Source organism: Schistocerca cancellata, chromosome 1 (assembly GCF_023864275.1).
Source record: "Schistocerca cancellata isolate TAMUIC-IGC-003103 chromosome 1, iqSchCanc2.1, whole genome shotgun sequence".
Classification (NCBI taxonomy): domain Eukaryota; kingdom Metazoa; phylum Arthropoda; class Insecta; order Orthoptera; family Acrididae; genus Schistocerca; species Schistocerca cancellata.
This window is the reverse complement of record NC_064626.1, coordinates 357,814,399-357,821,347: the sequence shown is the minus strand read 5'-3', so window position 1 is coordinate 357,821,347 and position 6,949 is coordinate 357,814,399. Positions and strand designations below refer to the sequence as shown.

The 6,949-nt window shown below is 45.1% G+C and overlaps 1 pseudogene; it reads left to right on the top strand.

The window, feature by feature from the left end:
• Positions 1 to 664: 664 nt before the first annotated feature.
• On the top strand, positions 665 to 782 carry LOC126104622 (5S ribosomal RNA; annotated as a pseudogene).
• Positions 783 to 6,949: the final 6,167 nt, after the last annotated feature.

Below are 6,949 nucleotides of genomic sequence, written 5' to 3'. Positions count from 1 at the left end.
GCCTAATACAGTGTAGGAAAAACAATGGCATTGAAAACAGGTTTTTGTCGTTTTTCAATAGATAAATACAGGTCCTGTATGTTTTAAAGGGGATCTTGTGCCATTCTTCCCTGCAAAGTAGTGGTAAGTAAAGATAACGATGATTGAGCTGGATAGCGATAACACACCCTTCTCTCCAAAGTAAATCTATGGAGCTTAATAATAACAAAATGACGACTGGTGGCCAGCGGAGATGCGACAATTCATCCTCGTGCTGACAAAACAAATCCTAGACGATGAGAGCTGTGTGGGCAGTGGCTTTGTCGTCTTGCAACACAGCATTACCATTGGGTTATAAAAATTGTACTATGGGGTGGACCTGGTCAGCCAAAATGGCCACACAATCCTTGTCAGTAATGCGACATTACCCAGTAACCATGGGCCAACGGAGTACCACGAAATGGCCACCCAATTCATCACCGAACCCTCACCAGGTTTCACTCTTGGGACGTGCACTCGGCCAGAAGTTACAAATTGTGTAAAAGAGGACTCCTCCGACCAAATGCCTTCCTTCCATTGCTCTATACTCCAGGTTTTATGACTCCGCCATCACGTTTTCCTTTTAAGGGTATTTGCTTCACTCATGAGTGGTTTTGGAATTAGATTTCGCTCTACTATTCCTTGAGGCAACGGCCTTGCCGCAGTGGATACACCGGTTCCCGTGAGATCACCGAAGTTAAGCGCTGTCGGGCGTGGTCGGCACTTAGGTGGGTGACCATCCAGGCCGCCATGCGCTGTTGCCATTTTTCGGGGTGCATTCAGCCTCGTAATGCCAATTCAGGAGCTACTCGACCGAATAGTAGCGGCTTCGGTCAAGAATACCATCGTAACGGCCGGGAGAGCGGTGTGTTGACCCCAAGCCCCTCCTAACCGCATCCTCCACTGAGGATGACACGGCGGTCGGATGGTCCCCGTAGGCCACTATTGGCCTGACGACAGAGTGCTACTATTCCTTGCCTATGGAGCTCCCTTCGTGTCGTTTACATACTGACAGGGTTCGCGAGTGCGATTCTCAGTTCAGATGTGACTTTCGCAGCTGCCGTCATCTTATTTTGTCGCATTCCTCTTCAATGACCACCTGTCACGATCGTGCAACACACACGTTCGTCCGCGTGGTGACTTAGCGGATGACATTTTCCCACTTTACCGATATCCAGTATGAATGTTCGATACGGTATCTCTTGAAACAGCAAACAAATTATGGCTCATACACTACGGAACTTGACATGTGAGGTCATCAGTCTTTTAGACTTAGAACTACTTAAATCTAACTAACCTAAACAACATCACACACACCCATGGCCGAGGCAGGATTCGAACTTGCAACCGTAGCAGCTGCGTGGTTCCGGACTGAAGCGCCTAGAACCGCTAGACCACAGCGCTCGACCAAATACTTCGGCTACGTTGGTTACGGATGCACCCACTATACGAACACCAACAATTTTTCCACCTTCGAAGTCACTTAGATTCGACATAAAGCACTCGCAACAAAAGAGAACGTTGTTCTGACCACTACTGACACTTGCAACGTGTTGAGGTCATTGCACAGACGACAGTCGTGGTCAGATGTAACAGTGTAACCTGCAGTCTTCGAGAACATCTGTTTCCATATTTTTATCCAATGCTTGTCCGTCAGCTGTGGAGAGTTACTTGACCGCCTGGAACCAGTCCTACATAACCTAAAACGCTCGAAAGCATCCATTTTCTTCATTTAAGGGTGTACCAAGCGTTCCGAGCGCTTAGCTTTCCGTCACAGAGACGTAACCCGCAAGTCGATTACGATAGACACATGCTTCCTACAGCGGCGGCGGACCAATGTATCTGCAACGTTCACGTAATTCGAGAGTGTTAGCCGTGGCGTGCGGTGCATGTGCACAGGCATGTCAGCAGGTTATGCGTCGTGTCGTACACGGTGGCCGTAGTGAATAAACACGCAGAGTACTGCGGCGTCACGGGAGCGCCATGTGAAAGACTCGGCGGGTGCATTCACGGATCGCCAGGGGCGGCTTTCAGAGCAGCCGGCAGGTGAGTCCTGCGCTGAGTAGCGACTCGCGATTATGTCGCGCACTTGTATCTCCCCACGCACGGCTGCGGATCAAACCCCGCCACTTCAGAGGGCAGCCGTTCCGGGCACCTGCTCCCATGCTGTTGACTGTTCGCTTCCGTACTAACACGTAACACGTGTCATGCTTTAATAAACGGCCAGTCTACTGTGCCATGATAACTACTGAATATTTCAGACATTAAGTGAAAACGTCACGTAGTACATAATGGTACGAGGAAACGGTGTGTTTCCAAGTACACTACTAGCCATTAAAATTGTTACACCACGAAGATGACGTGCTACAGACGCGAAATTTAACCGACAGGAAGAAGATGCTGTGATATGCAAATGATTAGGTTTTCAAAGCATTCGCACAAGGTTGGCGCCGGTGGCGACACCTACAACGTGCTGACATGAGGAAAGTTTCCAACCGATTTCTCATACACAAACAGCAGTTGACCGGCGTTGCCTCGTGAAACGTTGTTGTGATGCCTCCTGTAAGGAGGAGAAAAGCGTACTATCACGTTTCCTACTTTGATAAAGGTGGGATTATAGCCTACCGCGATTACGGCTTATCGTATCGCGATATTGCTGCTCGCGTTGGTCGAGATCCAATGACTGTTAGCAGAATATGGAATCGGTGGGTTCAGGAGGGTAATACGGAACGCCGTGCGGGATCCCAATGGCCTCGTATCACTAGCAGTCGAGATGACAGGCATCTTATCTGCATGGAAGCCACGTCTCGATCCCTGAGTCAAAAGAGGGGGACGTTTGCAAGACAACAACCATCTGGACGAACAGTTCGACGACGTTTGCAGCAGCATGGACTATCAGCTCGGAGACCATGGCTGCGGTTACTCTTGACGCTGCATCACAGACAGGAGCGCCTGCGATGGTGTACTCAACGACGAGCCTGCGTGTACGAATGGGAAAACGTCATTTTTTCGGATGAATTCAGGTTCTGTTTACAGCATCATGATGGTCGCATCCGTGTTTGGCGACATTGCGGTGAACGCACATGGGAAGCGTATATTCGTCATTGTCATACTGGCGTAGCACCCGGCGTGATGGTATGGGGTGCCATTGGTTACAGGTCTCGGTCACCTCTTGTTCGCATTGACGGCACTTTGAACAGTGGACGTTACATTTCAGATGTGTTACGACCCGTGGCTCTACCCTTCATTTCAGCAGGATAATGCACGACCGTATGTTGCAGGTCCTGTACGGGCCTTTCTGCATACAGAAAATGTTCGACTGCTGCCCTGGCCAGCACATTCTCCAGATCTCTCACCAATTGAAAACGTCTGGTCAATGGTGGCCGAGCAACTGGCTCGTCACAATGCGCCAGTCACTACTCTTGATGAACTGTGGTATCGTGCTGAAGGTGCATGGGCAGCTGTACCTGTACACGCCATCCAAGCTCTGTTTGACTCAATGCCCAGGCGTATCAAGACCGTTATTATGGCCAGAGGTGGTTGTTGTGGGTACTGATTTCTCAGGATCTATGTACAGAAATTGCATGAAAATGTAATCACATGTCAGTTCTAGTTTAATATATTTGTCCAATAAATACCCGTTTATCATCTGCATTTCTTCTTGGTGCAGCAAGTTTAAGGGCCAGTAGTGTAGTAAGGCTGTTTTGTAATTTCGGGTTTCGTTAGTCCAATACGCGGCATTTTTTGTTGTTCTTTTGGTAAACGCGACTATAAAGTACCTGTACAGTGTTAGTCACGTCCATAATTTAATTTGCCACAACTGTTGCATGTGGGTTGGTAGTATCGGCTATTAATTATTTTGTATTAAAACAGTACAAAGAGTTTCCACTAAATTTGTCTATAAGGACAGAAAAAAGCAGTAGCGATTTATAAATATTAAATATTGCTTTTGTTGAGTCTAACGTGAGTAAAACAAGAGTTTACGAGTGGTATGAGCGTATCTAAGCGGCCAGGAAAGACGTCAGATGACGAGCAGCCTGGACAACCCAGCACGTCACCAATTGGTGAAGTCGTTGAGAAAGTGAAACAAACGATTATGAACGATTGTCGGATCACGATCAGAGAAGCAGGTGGTGTAGCAAAATTTGTTCAAAAATTGTTGAATTTCAACGAAAACCAGAGGTGGAGTCATGTTGCTCAGGAGTCGTTAGGTGAAGTAAGCAACGACTCAGAACTACTGAAACCTAGCTCAACACGTTATTTTTTAAATATGGATTTACGGATCTGACGTCGAAACTAAGCTCAAAAATCCGACTGGAAGCATTCTGCGTCGCCGAGACGGAGAAAAGCACGGGAAGTTAGGAGGATGTTACCTGCCGTCATGTATAGTGCCAGCACTGATATACGGAGCAGGCGTTATTACGGTATACGGTAGTTTTCGTGGTTATGGTGTGGTTTTCTTATTGTTGCCTAAATGAAGAAGAATATGAACACATTTTGCAGCATTTTTTACTCCGTACACCAGAGGAACAGTTCGAAAAAATGATTGATTGCTTCAGCATGACAATGCACTCTGTCCGAAAGCTGCACCTGTGACGCACTGGTTTGTGGACAGTAGCATTCCTGAAATGAACTGGCCTGCCCAGTGTCCAAACCTGAGCTCAATGGAACACCTTTGGGATGAGTTAAACAACGATTTAGCTCCAGGCCCCAGCGTCCAACACCATTAGCTTCTCTGCTTTCGACTCTTGAGGAAGAATGTGCTCCCAGTCCTCCACAGACATTCAGACACCTCACCGATTGCGTCCTCAGCGCAGCTCAAGCCGTCAAAACGGCGAAAGGTGGACGCACCGCACACCGATGTCCACTATTAGGTGTCTGGACACTTTTCATCATATATCGTATACCACCGGCACTTCCCTCGCTCCCCGTTGCAGTTGTGAATGGTGGAATGGAAGTTGTGAGTCCACGTGTGACCTCGACACTATTGTGACAAAGCTGGTTTGGCCCCCACCATCCTACTTTGTCTGTTATACTCCTAATTACAATAGCTAGGATTTATTCAAGTTTTTTTTCCTTTTCTTGCTGTTATTCTTCCCCAAGATTTTGATGACAGAATTCATTACCTGAGCACATATTAATCAATCTAAAAACTAATGTAAATTAATTTCCCCTGTGAAACCTATTTATTCAGATTATGTAATTCACTGTTCTGAACATTTGTGTTAGTTAGTTTGCTGGAAATGATATGTTTCAAAAGTTATTGTATTCTAAAGTTTTCGATCTAGAGAGCATCCATAAAAATGTAGTGAGCTGATAAATAGATTAAAAAAATAGATTATCTCTAAACTGTAGATCAATTTTTGCTTATTTCAAAGACATGTATATTTTAGCTCAAACCTAATTAATTCGGGAGACATAATTAATTAAAAATTTCAAACGGCCCAAATTTTCAGCTCATATTGTGACCAAACCATAATAAATTTCTGGAATATGTTAACATACTATTGATGGCTAAATTTTCTGCACCCAACGACGCCAGTAACAAATATGTAATTTCCGTAATTAAAAATTGCGTAATTATTAAAATCCAAATTTTAATAAGCAATACGGATGCCATACCTAAAAGACAGGAATTTCCATAGTGTAAGCATAACTTGGTTCTATATATTTAGTAGCTACTCCATATTGGTAATTTTATAGATAAAGTCTGACAATAATTATTACATCTATTTAAGAAGGAATAATTTGAACTATGGAATTTTCAAATAATAATCAAATAACCAAAATCACATAATATTCTAGCTAGCGCCGGCCGCGGTGGCCTAGCGGTTCTAGGCGCTTCAGTCCGGAACCGCGCTGCTGCTACGGTCTCAGGTTCGAATCTTGCCTCGGATGTGTATGATGTCCTTAGGTTAGTTACGTTCAAGTAGTTCTAAGTCTAGGGGACTGATGACCTCAGATGTTAAGTCCCATAGTGCTCAGAGCAATTTTATTCTAGAGCGCGTCTGTGTATGAACGAAACGCGAGCAATTCCGTGATTATTACGCTTCTTGTTTTTCTTGGAGTTAAGTCTTGGTTAGTATGTAATAGGCTCCGGGATTTCAGTATTGTCTAGACTGTGTGCTCTAGTGGTGTTGCTTGAAATAGTCTCTGGATTATTCGAGGATATGAGCAGTGACTATTAGAATCAGTGACAGACTTAACAAGTAAAATCTGTAAACATGCCACTGTACTTTAACAAACTATTATCATAATACAGTGTGCCTTGTAGATAATTTGTTAATCTGCTATAGGAAAAATTAATTCATAATTCTCATCTTTTTGGCAGAATATAATGTAAAGTTATCCGTCAAATGTGAGTACAAGGTGACCTGCAAAAAAGTTTTTGATCTGTAATGAGGCCTGGTCTTTAGCGGTAGGAATCAAACTCTGTAAATAAAAATGCGAAGTGATTACGTGTGAACATTTGAAACGACCTACTTCTCTTCCTATTCATTAAGTGATACGATCCTATCGCTAACATTTTCAGCTAAAGGACCAATCGCGCAGCTACTGAGGGGCAACATTAATCTACAGATAGGTCCCTCCTTGCATCCTCCCATTTCAACCTCACAGTTTTTTTCTCGACGTATGCGTAGGAGGAAGCAATACAGTGGTTGGCCCTTCTAGGAATTTATAGCAGCAAACCGGAGAGTCATGCACGACGTCTCTCTTGTAAAGTCTGGCACAGTCTAGCACCTCCAACGAACGTCGCCGCAAAGCTTCTGAAACTCTGGTTCATCTGTGAAAGCAGTCGCCGGGGAGAGTTAACAGGCCCACACTTTCCTGTCGCGCGAATTGGGGAGTGGTATCAATTTGGCTCTCGCTCTTTCTCCCGCAGGACTCGTGTGCTGGAATCTCGCACAAATTAAAACACCGCGCGCTGCCC